Below are 16,665 nucleotides of genomic sequence, written 5' to 3' on the forward strand. Positions count from 1 at the left end.
ATCTTCTACAAATCCATGGATTTTACTCCCAGTGTATTTACATAGCTCCCTGCTGCAAGGGAACACTACTCATCTCGAATTCCTGTGGCAAGCCAAAGGCTATTGTTAGAAATGGTATTTCTGGTTAGCTAGGGTATGCACCTAAGCCAGGCAGAACCCACCACTCTAGTCATGGGAAGGGAGTTACATACCCATGATAACCCCTGCTCACCCCTTGGTAGCATGGCAGAGCAGCTTGTTTTATCCCTGAAAAAAGGTGTAAAGTGTTTGCGCAACACACACACTAGTGCCACAATAAACACACGACAAAAGATAATCCACACCATATTATATAAAGATATCTTAATATATTGTTTATAACGCATCAACCAAACCACAAATCATAAAGCAATTTGCCAACTAGGCAATTGTCAAAATATCACAGTTAGCGCAATAAAGTAAAGACATATGTTGCACACGTCATAAAGACACCATGACTGCACACACAAGTCGAATCCTAAAATAATGTTCGTTATCCTGAAAATGCAGGACAAAAACAACATACTTTAGAACACATCAGGGCCTAAAATGCAGGTTATATAATACATAAATCATCACTGCTGGGCATACTATGCAAGTCCTGGCAATGTGGGGAAAAACAACATACATCACAAAATCAGGGCACGAAAATGCACCAAGTAACGATTAAAACACCTGGTTCACCAGAATCAGAATGAGAACCAAGGGCACAGTGTTCCTGCACTCGTATTAAGCTGTATATGGTAGTCAGTACAGCATGTAGGGCACAGAAACTTCTGGGTGCCTCCTACATTGAATATGGTAGTCGTGTAAACTTTCGAAATGCGGCCAATTATCACTGGTAATCAGGGGCCACCGTCGAGGCTCTATCCGCAATGTCCCCAAATGAGACAAGTGCCCCCAGGTATGTGCACACGCAAAGAGCGGGCACACCCTTTCAACCTTCATGGGGAGACCTTCCTGTGCCGTGCCCATGATCAGCCAGCACAAAAGGTCTGTCCTCCAATTGCGAGGAGCACCGTACCACCACGCTGGTACCGTTCAGTGCTGACTTTTTCAAAAGTGGCTCCTCTTGGGGCCAGAAGACTAAGGGGCCACTGAGGTCCCTACAGGCAACTCATGGAGAAGGTGCTTCCTGGAGGTGGGACAGCTACAGAACCGGCATGTCCTAGACATGCCAGAGCTGCAGCTTTGGAGGGGCATGGAGTGACGTCTCTGTCGGTAGTGATGCCCGCAGCTCAGTGAAGACCTCTGCGTTGCCAAGCGATGAGGGGATCCTCGAACCAGGGGTTTCCCTCAGTGCCACCCTAAATATTGAGCGCTTCCAACATGCACCAACTGGAATCAATCTGGAGCGCTGACTCTTCCTCATGCTCACCAGTATGGATGCACTCATCCCTGGTCACTCCTCACGAGGGGGTAGCGTGGTACTGGTTAAGGGCTCCCACATTCAGAGTACAGTTCATGAGCCACAGTCCAACAGGGGAGAATCTTCCTGATCCTCAAGAACCCTTGCAGAAACAGGGAGAGGACATGCCGCCAGTACCTGGAGACAACTGGGGGCACGAGAGCTATAGGCAGGTAGGCCAGCACAGAGTCACTTGGCATAGCAACAGTCCCCTCGGCAGACTAGTGTGCTGTAGGTTAGATCCCTTAAAGCAAGTGGTCCAATGGCAGTTCCTCTGGCCAGGTGCAGCATGTACAGCCAGCAATGTTTAGTTACAAGTCCACGCAGTGTCCTAAATCATCGGGTCAGAGCCCCTGTTCTTATACGCAAAATGTCTTCAATCTGGAGGTAATTTCAAACAATCTTTAGAAGTGCACATCAACCCCATTAAATTCCTGGCTTAGGCTCCAGACACACTGCAGCAGGGTGGAGACAGCATTGTGAGAGGACAGGCACAGCCACAGCCCTATTCAGGGGCAGGTGACAACTCCTCCCACCACTGTAGCTCCGGATGACTCATCAGGATATTCAGGGCACAGCTCAGCTCCCTTTCTGATGGTCTAGAGTAATACACAAACATGCCCCTGTCAGTCTAAACCAGACGTTGATTGGAGTCAGGCTGCAAAGCACAAAGATTCATAAGAACATAGGAATGCTTACTTCTAAAAGTGGCATTTCTAAAAAAGTACTAAAAAATCAGTTATCACCAATAAGCAGAATTTATCACCACTCTTCCAAACATACCAAGCATGGCAGCGCTAGTCCTTCCAGATTAGAAATTACCACTGAAACACATATCAGGGAATTCCCAATGCAAACATATGAGGGGAGCAGCCTCAGAGCACTGAGAAACCAAATAGGCTCTTAGTCTCTACCAGGACATCTCACACAGCCAAGGCCTACCTTTTACCTACACAAAACCCTGCCCATAGGGCTACCTAGGGCCCACCTTAGGTGTGACCTATATGCAGTAAAACGGAGGTTCCAGACTTGACAAGTAACTTTAAATGCATGTCACTGTGGCAGTAAACTGCGCACGCAGGCCCTGCAGTGGTAGAGGCCTGAGACAGGTTTGAAAGGCTACTTCTGTGGGTGGTACAAGCAGGGCTATAGGCCCACTAGTAGCATTTATCTTAACCCCTTCCCTGCGGGGGTAATTCCCAGATGGTGCAGGGGGCGGGGGTGAGCTCGGCACAGCGGTGCTCATGACGAGACCAGCTTGTCATGAGTCATGGTGGAGCTGTGCTCATGATGAGCTAGTCTCATCACAACCCCCCCACTGATTATTTCGCCCACACAGGCGGGGAATCAATTGCGCATGGGCGGAGCGGCGCCGTTATGACGAGACCAGCTCGTCATGCGCACAGTTCCACCCTGACTCATGACGAGCTGGTCTCGTCATGAGCACCGAAGAGGTTAAAGACCCTGCGTATATGGGAACCACTGTTCAAGGGACTTACAGATAAATTAAATGTGGCAAACAGGTGTAGACCAATCAGACCACGTTTACAGGAGAGAGCACATGACCTTTAGTACAGATCAGCAGTGGTAAAGTGCTCAGAGGTAGGTCAGAAAAATACAAGAGGAAGGCAAAACCTTTGAAGATATACCTGCAAAAAGGGCCAGGTCCAACAGGTATTTACAGCAATTATTACCAGCACCAAATATAATAATTCAATTAGATTTCTGTTTTGTTAATCTTGTTCTCAGAGAACAGACAGCCATTCCACATGTGTGCATTCCAAATACCAACTCAAATGCATCTGCTGCCACTGTTCACAATCTAGCACGTGTACCCCACTTACATTGGCACTTTAATGTTCTCTATGATCTCGCAACACTGGAAGGAGCCCACCGCCACCCACGAGACCAAGTCCAACAATCATCCTTCCAGTCTCATCTCAAGTTTCCCTGAAACAAAGCCACTCTCCCCATCCAGCCACTGAAAGTACATCGGATAACAACCAGCTGTAGTTGAGCAAATGCAAATTCGATTGTGTTTGGGAATGCCATCACCCAGAAGAACCAAAGCAGACCTGAAGGGGAGAGCTGCAGACATTTCTTTTGGCGAGAGCAGGGGAAGACGCCAAGTGCATCTTATCTCCCGATGGGACCTGGACCAGGTAACCAGAGGAGTCTTGGTGAAATTAGATCAATAGTGATCATCAGCTGCACACAAATAATTATGATTGTCTTCCATGATCAGACTGTACCACTGTGGGTGCTAATTGTTATATATTTCGAGTACTTTTTTTATAGGTTAACGTGATGTTGCCCACAGGTTGTTAACCCTGTATGATTCGTGCCAAATGTCCAGTAGCGAAATCTTGCTTTATTTTATTCGTTGCATCATGTGGCATACGCTTTTACTATCATATACTGTCAGAATCAAAGCATCTCTACATTTTTAAAAAGGCTGCCTCAAATGTTTGGGAAACTCAAATCAAAACGCAACAGTAATGAAATGTAAGTGTTGTGATTTTCATTACTCTAATGCTCCACCTGTGGTAAAAGAAGCCCTGTAGAACAGTCAACCAATTTCATAACATTGAAGCACAGTATTGGGTGAGCAATATGCAATATAGTCAAAAGATATGATACTTTGTTGATGTTCATGCCACATCTAGCTAACTAAACAGCAGACATACGGCAAATATAATGTTTTAATTACCTTAACTTCGAGTCTTTTTTAACTCTCTTTGTGGAGAATTATATTTAAGATGTCTAGGTATGAAAGGTGAGCCAAGATGCCCCTGTGCAAACGTAACATTAACTGTCTTCAGACAGTGCAGAATTCCGCGGCCAGGCTGATTTGTAATATTCCTTATCGCCACTCCATTAAACCGTATTTGGCTAAACTGCACTGGCTACCAGTGAGTTACCGCATACAGTTCAAGGCCCTGGTCCTTGCCTTTAGGGCTCTCAACGGACGAGGCCCTGCATACTTGAGGCATAGACTTAAAATTACACAATCGGCACGTGACCTCAGATCAAATCATCTTCGCCTGATGCATGCGCCACGCTTTCGTCTTGCACGCACTGGGGGCCGGGCCTTTGCTGGGTCACATCCAAACTTTGAAATAAACTACCGATGGATCTTAGATTTATTACATCTGAGCCTCTGTTTCGGAGGAAACTTAAGACCCGGTTCTTCTCCATGATCTAGCTCTCATCAAATCCCTCTGGTTGCCGGTCGTCTGCAGAGCCGGGACACCCCCGTTGGGGTAGCCGCACCCTTTACAAGCTTCTAAAATAAAATAAGTAAATAAAATAACTTGGTTTTCTTGCTGTCATTTTCTTTTAACCCCTTCGATGCTGATGACGAGCTCAGCTCGTCATCAGCCACGGTGGTCGTGTGCTGATGACGAGCTGAGCTTGTCATGTAACATCGATATTTACATTTTTCAGCACAGCGGAAAAATAACCACCGCAGCGATGCGGTTAAAAGGTCTTCCTTGCTGTGGCAGGCTAGTTTTAGACTCAAGGTGCCAGCAGGGGCGTGTCCTCAGGCATAGCTTCAGGGGGGCTTTGGTGTGTATATCACCCAAATAAATACAATCTTGACTTAGTCGTTGGGTCTGCAGCATTGCGACAGGTTTGCAATGTTTGTGTTGTTTTTTTTTCTTTAATTCTGATGTAAAAAAGGTCTTTGTTATTTAATAGTGTTGTTGTGTTCCTATTTCATTAGGAGGTTTTTTACTTGTTCATTTTTATGGTCAGTAACATAAAGATGTAGAGTGACCGATTTGCAAAAGAGTAGTACCTCTGCACCAGTAGTCACACTCCTGTGAACGGGTGCACATTTACTATTACACAAACATTTGCAGTTGTAGGCTTTGAAAGCTGCGCCTGATGCAGGTTTCCAGGTCTACTACTGGCAGTCATGGGATATTTTGGTCAAGTGACATTTTTGGACACTACTTTTTCCAAACTGCAGATTGTATAAACAATACATTTCCTCACTGGACAAGGTCACTTCCAGTTGCACTTTTTTGTTTCCACAGGGAAACGTTTTCTCTGTGGAGAAACCACTTTCAATATGCTCCCACAGAATTGTGGTGTGTTCCATTCTTCTTCCTATCCTCATAATTGTTGGGGATTTTCTGGAGAAAATCCCCAACAATTGTGAAGGTGTGAAAAGGTCAGAGAGGAACCTTTGAATGCCCACAAAATCATAAACTGTAACTCACTCGTTTGTTAGATTCACATGCCCCAAACCTCACTAAGCTTTATCCCTGAATGTCAGCAATAACATGTTCACTGTGCTGCACTGCACAAAAGATATTATATTCAATTTCCTTAAAATGTTATTTTTTAGTTACTCAAATGGAGAAAGATATGGATGGAACTGGCATACATGAGATAATTTGATACAAATTCAACCCCAGGCTGTAATTAGCCAGGCAATCCCACCCTTATTAAAACATGTTTACAACATGATCTTTATTTCTGATTCATGGAAATGCCTGAAGAAATTGTGCTAGCATTTAATTTTGTAAAGATGACTATCATTGCATGAGTGAATCCTGGCAGGAGACAGTCATTCTTTTGTGGGTGCTCATCAGAAGAGGTTCGCAAAGCTGTTCGCTCATCAAGATTTATATCTATTTTTGACGGTTTTCTTTCCAAACTGTTTGTGCCCTCCGTTGAGTATTTCGGGATCTGGCTCAATGTCTTGTTTGCGATTTAGACTAACACGACTCCGCAGCAAACACAAGTACAGACACATTGGCTGCCGTCTGCTAATTTGAAACAAAAAACATAAGAGATTTGGTGCCTGTTCAGAATGATTTTCTTTTTGTGATGTAGAATGAGTCTAGTACACATTGTGTTTTGTTGCACAGCGAGCACACGGGGATAGATGACTCACAATTGCATCTGAGCCCTGGAAAACGTCTGCAAGTTGCCAAAAGTGGTTGGAAACGTAAGCGAGCCACACAAAAAATATGGCCCCGTCGAACGTCCAAAGCAGAGACCTACCTCAACCAAGTGCCATGAACAAAGTACGTTCTTCCACACACTTCTTTTGGGAAATATAAAAAAACATGCAAGCCCGTTCTTCATCCCTTGAATGATGTCAAGTTGAAAGATGAACAGCTTGCAATCTTCTTGTTGTTATGAGGTCAAAATGAATGCAGGGAGTAATAATGGTATTCGTAATGGGTCAACTGATGATTCACTGCAAAGACCAGAATACCTCCCCCCCGCCCCCCTTCCGCAGACTCACCTAGAAAAGTTTGGTGATAAAACTGTGTCTAAGGAAGGGCTGCTTTAACGTAGCAGAGTCCGGTGCGACCCCCCATCCCCCATACCTCCACCCCCACCCCACAGTACCTCCTTCTCACGATCACATTCCAACAGTGCCCCATATCTCACCATTGCCCCTATCGCAAATGCACTTAATTTGTTTTATAGCGCTATTCATACGAGTGTAGGGTGTTCGAGCAATTTACATCGCACATAAACTAAAAATAGACAATGAATCATACACGTGTGTAAATAAGTCTATAGGAAATGTTACGTAAAACAATGAGGATTACGAGATGTAGGAATCACGTAGTCAAATAATAAGCAGTATATTTTAAGTGTTTGATCTGAAAAAGCACGAATTTAAGACTTAAAGCATACCGCAGTGGTTGCAGTTGGCTTTAATAATAAGAATGTATTTTTATCCAAAACAACCCCTTTTAGCAACATTAGGGTAATGAAAGACTGGGAAAAAGCATAACGTTCTAAACTTTATCATGCAGTTTGCATGCAGCTCTTTGACAGTTCATAGGCCATTGTCCTGTATTAGGATTATAATGTATGGACTGCAAGTAACAAAATAATCTCTGACAAAAACAGTAACCCACTGAGCTAACCACATAACCTCTTTGATCTACATAGTACACATCTTTTGTCTCGGGCACATTAACCCTCTGCACTACCTTAAGATGAGTCAAAACTGCCACTAGACAACACGATCTCTATTTCCAGCAGGAACATTAATCACCAACGTTACCTTGACATTTTTATTGTTGACTGAAACCTGATGGACACACAAGGAACAAGTCAATTTAAAAGCACCTTCTGAAAAGTTATTTCCTATCACAGCACTCCTCAGGCCCTTGTCTCAGTGCCAGGTCCTGCTGCACCAGTCACACGCCCTAAAGCCGGCCCTGATCTAAGGGTCCATGAATGAGGTATGTATTTTTCTGGGCCAGTAAAAAGGACGGATGTACCATGTTACTCCGCATACTGTTACAACTACCTACCGTTACAACGCGACCATTACAACGCATACCATTACAACGCATAGCGCTTTGAGGTGCTGGATAGTGGTAAGTATAATTTACTATTCTAACTCCAGTCCCCGTGGACCCTAGGGAAGGTGTTGGATAGTAAATTATACTTATTCCCTATCCTAGAGCGCCCCCCAGCGCAATGCGTTGTAATGGTATGCGTTGTAAAAGTCGCGTTGTAACGGTAGTGCGTTGTAACAAATGCGTTGTAACAGGTGTATACCAAAAAGGACAACAATCCCGGGAACGCCGTGGTCGAATTCGAGTCTAGTCAGAAGAGACAGAAGCAGAGGCCTTTGGGAAGAAAGTGGGACCTTATTGATACAAACTTTGCTCTCTGTTGCTGAAGACCTACTAAGGGCCCATACCAATACTTAGAATCAGATTTGGGCTGGCCCTTTGTATGACATTAGTTGGCTTTCTTCTTACTCTCATTTGCTTTCTTCTTATACAATGACTTTCTTTCCTCTTTTTCTGTTTTTTCCTCCACTATTTGACTACTATCCTTTTAAATGGGTCTCTTTTATCTTTCCTCTGCTCATATTCAGGAAACGAATTTTTGTTTCACTTTTAGTACTCCATGGAAGTGCATGTGTAGGGTGTCAGAGCACTTTGCATCACCCAAGTGCAGCTTTCCCTCGAAAAAAGTTTTGGGGAGGGTCCAGCAGAGGCAATTTCCTACTGACCACTCCATTCGTAAAGCACACCCATGTATTCATTTATTTTTAATGAACCACTCCAAGATGTGTTTCTGCCATCTTGGAACAGTACATTAAAAAAAGAAATAGTGACATCATTACGCTACAAGCACACATCTGTGGTGATACACGTCCATATATTCATCAGAACACTGAGCCAACGTTGCATCATGGCACATATGCACCCTTGAATGATGACAAGTGTAAACATCATCACCATCAGCAACCCGACATTGTTTTACTTTTGCAGATACGGACCAGCTAAAGCAAAAAGCATTTACAAAGTGAATGGGTCACTGCTGGCAATAGGCGAGAACTATTGCCTTTAACAAAACTTACGATGTTTGCTAGCAAGGTCCCGGTGTCATGAGGAGCAGAGTCCCCAGAGCTTAGTAAGGACTTGTAAAAAGAAGTGTAAAAAGAGGAATTAGAAGCTAGGTGCTAAAAACTGCTATCGAGTTACTCTCACTGCTAAACTGTGCATGACAACCAAATTGTGGACACATTTATTCTGTCTATTTACTTATCAAGTTATTGTATTTGTAAACATGTATCATTCATCTAGTGGCCACCATAGAGACTCAAGGCTCTGACATCCTTTCACAAAACCTTCCATATAAAGGGAATCTTGCATATTTGGTTATCACATAGGTGTTACCTTGTCCAGTCAATGAAATATAAAATCATACACAAATGTTTGATAGTTCGAGGAGGATAGAAGTGCAGAACAAGTATGTTAACGTTCACAACCATTTACTGACAGTTTCTACAAATATTAACATCAAATATATACAAGTAAATGACAAAAAACGTGTAATGCTCAGCTTAAGTTTACTGAATTTTCTACCACTTCCAGTGCTCCCCACTCACCACCTGCTCAACCCAATAAATGAGTGAATAAGTTTATCTTGCTGTACATCTTATCTTCCTTTGGTTAATCTCCATTCTTGACATATTGTGAGGCGGTGCAAGAAGTGGGGAATGAGCAGTGTCACTGAAATTCTTATAGATGGATCAAGGGGAGATTCCATCCCAGACCTTGGGATATGAAGACAAAAATTTTGAGGCCACTGGTAAGTGAAGTCCCATGACGAAATTAGCAGGGGTTTTTCTGATTACGTGTAAGTCACACACAAATCAGGCCTAATTGTATGATGAACATGACCAACCTAGATATTTAGAGTGTGTATGTGGAAGGCTTGGGAACAAGAAAACTAAGATTTGAATTGTAATTATAGCTAACAGAGTGTGCAAGATCACTACATCATTTTATAAACAGGCTGGCATTAGTCATGCCATCAAAAATATCAGAAATCCAGCAAAGAGTATACTTGCATTCTATTGTCCAGAAAGCTGTGTGTAGTGAGTTAGGCAATTCTGGAGAGCACAGAACTAATGTGGAAGGAAGCATGTTTCGATACAATTGCTAGCCTTTCAGATAGGGCTCTAACTGAGGTCTTACTCACGAAGAGATGCAGATACAAGAGACTGTACAGAGTCCCTCCCCCTTTACCCCCGCACCCACACAGAGTATCATTAGGATAACTGTATAAAAGACTTATGAATTTGGGAAGGTCAGGCATGAAGAGTAGTGGCTTGGTAAAAATGCCAGAGTCGATATCCGACGAAAGGCCTGACATTTTTTTGAGGGAATGCAGGGATAACACATGGCTTGGCATTAGGGAGCACGGGAGGGTACTAATCATTCAGAGGGATACTAATCATTCAGCCAAAACCATAATTAGAAGGCTGATAATATTATAAATAATTATTACAGATAGTGTGGATGTGTGAAAGAAAATGGTTTAGCTTTTTCTAACATTCGTCTTATTTTATTTAATGGCTTCTGAAATTACAATGATCATTTTCATCATTCTGATACACAAGGTTTGTGTGCTGATTATACATAATAAATAACTTATCTATATATACACCAGCTGTTGTGTAAATCTACGGATTTCAGAGGTCTGGGTGAGGGTCCACATAACCACTAATAACCCAGGCAATAAGTGCTTCTCTGGCAGTGTTTTCTGTCTCAAAGCACTCAATCTAGACAAGACTAACTCGGTTTGAAGAGGCCTAGCTGAAGTGAAAAAACACTTTCTGGGTTTTCAGCTGCTAGGACATGTAAAACGCAAGTACACATGTCTTACTTTTTAAATACCATGAAGCCTGCTCAAACCTAGGGTGTCTTAATAGTATTAAAGAGGAAGGTTTAGGCCTGGGGAAAAGTTTATTTTGCTAGGTTGAAACTTCAGTTTAAGGTCATGACTTAAGGTTCTGGTTGTTAAAAACTTCGAATACAGTTTGTGTAATTTTTTTATCTGTTAGTTAAAACATTTGTACTGTATGGATTTTGTTTTTCTCAAAATAAATGATACATTTTTTTGTTTAGATAAAAAAACTAAAACAAAAAAAAAACGTACTACAGGCTGTAATGTCACGCCTGAGACATGTTTTGTAGTGCTGCTTTAGTGGGAGGCACAACTCAGGCCAGTTCTAGCATTTACATTACAGACCATGGGTACATGTAGTAAGTACCATTTACTAGGGACTTATAAGCAACTTAAATGTGACAATAGGGTGTATACCAATGTTACTGTGTTTGGAAGGGAGGGCCCAAGCATTTTACCACTGATTAGCAGGTGTAAAGTGCATAGAATCCTAATGCCAACAAAATAGGTGCAGGAAAAACTGGTAGTGAAGGCAAAAAACCTGTCTGGGGAATATCATGCAAAAATGGGCAAATCCAACAGTAATCCTAAAGGAATTAGGGCCTATTGTTTTACATGTAGAATGTGGCCTGAATTCCTTTTGTTTTAGTGATGATTACAAAGAGACGAAAAGACAATGGGAATGAGTGAACTCAGACGGAGGCAGTGCCTCAAAACCTATTAGGATAATGCCCATTATATTGGGTTCCTTTATAATGCAATATCAATCTAAAAGGCAGTACAAGGCATTGTTGTTGAAATATTGGTTGGCTTTACACTAAAAGACATTCTACAGACTATCTAGAATTACTCGTGTGACATATCCCCAGCTTGTTGCACATGACCATGGTTGAGAATTGTTCCGTATCTTTTCTTTTTTTCTGAGATTGGATCATATATTTGCCACTGACCATCACAGTGGCTATAGCAGCATAAGCAACATCTCTGATCTGATCTGCATTTATTCAGGCACTTGGAGTCTTTGGAGCCCATTCGGGCTGCTGTTTGCGTGGAGCTGAATCTGATATATTTGTTTTTCAATTACTTTTTGTTCAGAATGCATTTTACTTTGGATTACTGTTTTCCTTACTCTGTTTTTCAAGCTGCGTTTGAAAATAAGATTGCAACAAGGAACTTCCAGGTTAAAGGGTGTTAGTAGCTATATAAAAATGCTTAATCTAAGTTTTAGTGTGCAACCTCATTTTTTTCCTACTAGCCTGGTCCACTGGTTTTTTAACTTGGTCTCAGATTTGTTTCATCTCGATACAGGCTTTTACAGTCTACTATTTCTGGGCTGCACCGAGTCTAGTTTCTTAATCACACTGAATTCTGAGCAATCCTGAGCGGTACTCTGACAAAATATCAACACTCAAAATATCCCCATACAAAAATATTGTGACCAAAATATCGATGTAAAAAATATCGACATCCTATACTTATACTGGTAAGTCCAAAATATAAGATTTTTAAATATATATAAAAAAAATAATAAATATTAAATAGTAAAATAGTCAAATTAATCAAAATAAATAAATGCTTTCTTTATGTCATAAAAAATATAACAAATAAACTTAATTTAAAAAAGTCAAACACACATGTAAAAATTAAAATATATTTAAATATATTCATAAAAGCTATTAAAGTAATAATGTTCTTTTATATTAAAATTAAAAAAATAATATAAAAACAAATATATATATATAAATATATATATATATATATATATATATATATATATCACCAAACAACACCCCTCCGGTTGGAAAGGAAAGAGGCCACTCGGGGAAACCTTCAGAGAGCCGTTTATTCAGACTGCACAGCATAATGCATTTCGGCATTTAGCCTTCCTCAGATGCTGCTACACACCGGTTCAACCTCCACCCACGTCTTTTTGAAGTGTCCTGCCTTGTCATCACTGGACTGTGAGATCCCTCCCCAGATCACATGTTCGTTCACTCCAAGCAGTCCAAAATGAACTACACTTCCCAGAAAGCGCCGCTTCCTAGCGGGTGAAACGTATATATATATATTTACCTATACCATTAACATAAAAGCTTTAAAAAACAAACTGTTATAATTAAATAAAAAATGAAACAACTTAAAATTCTTCAAATGTAGCAAAAAGTATTTTACAAATTAAAAATATAAATAATTAAAAATATTATAATTTTAAATAAACAAAAACATAATAATGTAAATTATAACAGCATAAAGTAAATGAAAAAATATACAATTTAATACATGGACTGTTCCCACTGCAATTTATACCAAACTGAGCAAACTATTAAAATTAATATATAAAGAATTTGCTACCCCCACAACACACAATGCAAAAATAATAAAACTGGTTAAAATGTACAAATCTCTCTCCAATAAATGCAACAGTAGGAAAAGCATTGGATTATGGATAAGTAATATTTACTGTACCCAGACCAGCCAGTACAACAGGAGCAAAACTGGTGAAGTACGAAGCAATAAATGTACTATTCCCACTCCAATCACTACAACAGTAGGGAAAGTGTTAGATTGCAGAGGGGTAAAATGTACTATTCAAACACAGTGAGGGCCACAGTAGGGAAAGTGTTGGATAGCAGAGGGGAACAATTTATTATTTCCACTCCAATAAGTGCAACAGTAGGGAAAGCGTTGGAAAGCAGAGGAGAACACTTTACTATTCTCACTCCAATAAATGCAACAGTAGGGTTAACATTGACTATTCCCACTCTAGTCAGTACAATAGTAGGGAAAGTGTTAGATTGCTGAGGGGTACAAAATACAATTCCCACTCCAATAAGTGCAACAGTAGGAAAAGTGCTGGATTGTGGTGGGGTAAAATTTACTATTCCCACTCCAGTCTGCTCAACATTAAAAACAAACAAAATATCTTCAACAAAATAAAATATTTTAAAAACAAAGTTAATTAAAAAAATATATGTTGATAGATAAAATATAAATATATATTCAATATTAAAAATGTAAAAAATTAAAACATATCACAATCTTAAATACACATTACAAATACCTACAAATATTATTATAAATAAAATATCAACCTTATTTTTATTCAAATAAATATTTTTACTTAGAAAGTATTCATTAACAAAAACATTAATTATTATTATTATTTTTTTTGTCCTCATATGCCACCTAGGTTTTAAATGTGCAATCAATAGGTTAACAAGCAACATGCTGCCTCAGTTTTCTCAGAACTGGTAGGGACAGAAATGGAACGTAGACCTCATCCCTCAGCAATAATGCTTAAGCCAACAATGATCGCCAGAACAAAACCTTATGGAGGTTGCCAAAATCCAGCCAGGATACTGATAAGAGCATCAGAGCACGGCTATACCCAAAGGTGGGATTGATGGCTTAATCATTGGACCTGGGGAAAACAAAAAAAAACAGTTTCTCAATGATCCCACTTCAGGAGATGCCAGAAATATCTTTTGTCTTGGTTCCCAGCTCTGACCAGATCTAACCTGGAGACCTGCAAGACCGAGGCGTACAGTCATTGATAGATGGAGGTAAGGAGTCCTTCCATTTCCTGCATATCTCCCTCCAAGCAAGCAGAATGGAATAAAAGACTAACTACCTGACCGGCATGGGAGCCCCTTCTAAAAGTCCAAAAATGACCAAAGAGAAGTCCAGAACAATGTTGGAGCCTACTTATGGCCTCCCAGAATAAGGACAAGCGAGGGCACTCGAAGAACATGTGGATGTCCAAAGCGGCCACCAGCCCACATTTCGGACAAGCCACCATGTTCCCCTGGGTAAATTTGGAAAGTCGAAGGAGAGAATAGTAAGACCTGTGAATGGTGAAAAAGTGGTTCCTACGTAACCACGCTGGTTTGACGGTGTCCCACAACATTCTACATGATGAACTCCAAAAGGTCTTGCAAATTCGAGTTGTTCACATGTGGTGACCAAAGCTCATCTGGTAACAAGAATACACCATCCATTTCCTCCAAGATCAATCCATACCAAGATGAAATCTTCTTCTTAGTGGGAGGTTTGTCGACTAGGAGGGTTATAAAGTTGCTGTAACCGCTTAAGGGGAATTTGCTTCCTCGAGAGGGTAGTGCAATATAAGAGCGTGACCAGCTGGATATTTGCAGGAATTTAAGCCTGGCCAAGTTTGGGCCGATTTTATTGCTCAAACACTCCCAAGAGAGCAGGACCCCATCGACAAATAGGTCTCCCTAAACCTCCACCCCTGCTTCTCTAATAGGCACTGCAAGTGTATCCCTCAGCCAGGCCGGACTGTCGGGAAGATCCCATAAAGGTGCCATGCTACCATAGTACCCTATTTTAATAGATTTAGATAACTGGGCCCAACTTCTTTCCATTCCCAGTAAAACCGTTAGTTTAATTTTTTTTTACACTTGGGGTCCCCAAATTTGAAAAGAAATAATCCTGACTGGCTAACCCCCTCTCCCTTAAGCAAAGTAGAGTACAGAGTCCCCACCCCATGCTCAAATGGTTTCTTTAATAACATCCTGGCATGGGATAACTGAAACGCCCAGGCATACACCTGAAGGTCCGGGGCAGCAAGCCCCCCCTTTTCCCTGCGCCTCCGAAGCTTTTTCCAAGAAATTCTTGGGAGATGTTTATTCCAAATAAAGGTATTAATTTCGGCCTGTAATTTTTTAATAAGAAAAGGATCAAAATATAAGGGAATAGTATTAAATAAAAAGGAAATCTTGGGCAGAATGGACATTTTGACCAAGTTAACCCTTCCCAATAATGACAAAGGAAGATGTGCCCAAGACTGTAGCAACTTACGACAGTCCTTTGCGACCTTGGAAAAATTAGTTGTGGCAATCTGGTCAATGTCCTCTACAATGACAAGGCCCAAATACCTCATCCTATTTCCCGGCCGGATGCCCGAGCTAAATAAGCTCTGGTCAATGCTCCAGGTCATCATCTCGGTCTTTGAGGCATTGATCTAATAGCCGGACACTTCCTCAAATTCCGAGGCCAACTTAAATATCACCGGAAGGGCCGTATGCGCCTCAGACGTGAAAATGAGGATATCATCCGCGTAAGGTTATTCAGAACGCCGCCGCCAGACTTCTGTTCAATGTCCCAAGGCGTTCCAGTGCCCGACCTCTTCTCCGCGCGTTGCACTGGCTCCCTGTTGCCCACAGGATTTTGTTTAAAATCCTAGTGCTGGCGTATCGGGCCATCCATCACACTGGTCCTGTCTACTTGAGAAATAGGTTCTCCCTGTACATTCCCAATCGCCCTTTGCGTTCGGCCAATCTGTGCCAAATGGTTGTCCCCAAATTCAAATATTGCAGACTTGGCGGTCAATCGATTTCAGTGAGAGCAGCGAAATCTTGGAATACTTTACCTCTCTATCTAAAAACTGCACCGACTCTCTGCTCCTTTAAGAAGAATCTAAAAACCCATCTTTTTAATATTATAGCCTAAACCTCCCCTCTCCCTGTATTCCTAGATATTTATGCCCACCTAGTCTGCTCTGCCTTTCAACGCGCCAGGATACTATTTTTTTAGTAATAGAGCGCGATATAAAAGCCTTTAATAATAATAATAATAATAAAGGGTCACCTTTCTCTCCCAACCCCTATACGTGAACGCCTTGATATTGACATTGTCCCTCAAACATTGGGCAAATGGTTCAGCATATAGATCGAATAGGAGTGGGGAGAGCGGGCAGCCCTGCCGTGTTCCCCTCGAGATGTTAAAGAAATCGGATGGAACACCATTGACAAGAACAAAAGCATTAGGGCTCTGATATAAAATGCTGATTGCCTGGCGAAATCCTCCTCCCACGTTGAACTTAGCCAGGGCCTCCGACAGGAACAACCAGTTGACCCTGTCGAAGGCCTTGGTGGCATCCAGCGTAAGGACCGCCAAGGGAAGAGACTCCAAAACTGCCAAATCGATAGCCCCTATTAAGTCAAAGGTTAGCTCAAATAACTGTTACCCCTTAACAAACCCCTTCTGATCCTGGTGCAATATATTGGGGGCGACTAAAGCCA

The 16,665-nt window shown here is 41.5% G+C and overlaps 1 protein-coding gene across 1 annotated transcript in view; it reads right to left on the bottom strand.

Annotated features, from left to right (window-relative positions):
* Positions 1 to 16,665, bottom strand: part of HPGD (15-hydroxyprostaglandin dehydrogenase) — a 374,425-nt gene that overhangs the window by 86,011 nt on the left and 271,749 nt on the right. The window lies entirely within an intron of this gene.

Source organism: Lissotriton vulgaris, chromosome 3_1 (genome assembly GCF_964263255.1).
Source record: "Lissotriton vulgaris chromosome 3_1, aLisVul1.2, whole genome shotgun sequence".
Lineage (NCBI taxonomy): Eukaryota > Metazoa > Chordata > Amphibia > Caudata > Salamandridae > Lissotriton > Lissotriton vulgaris.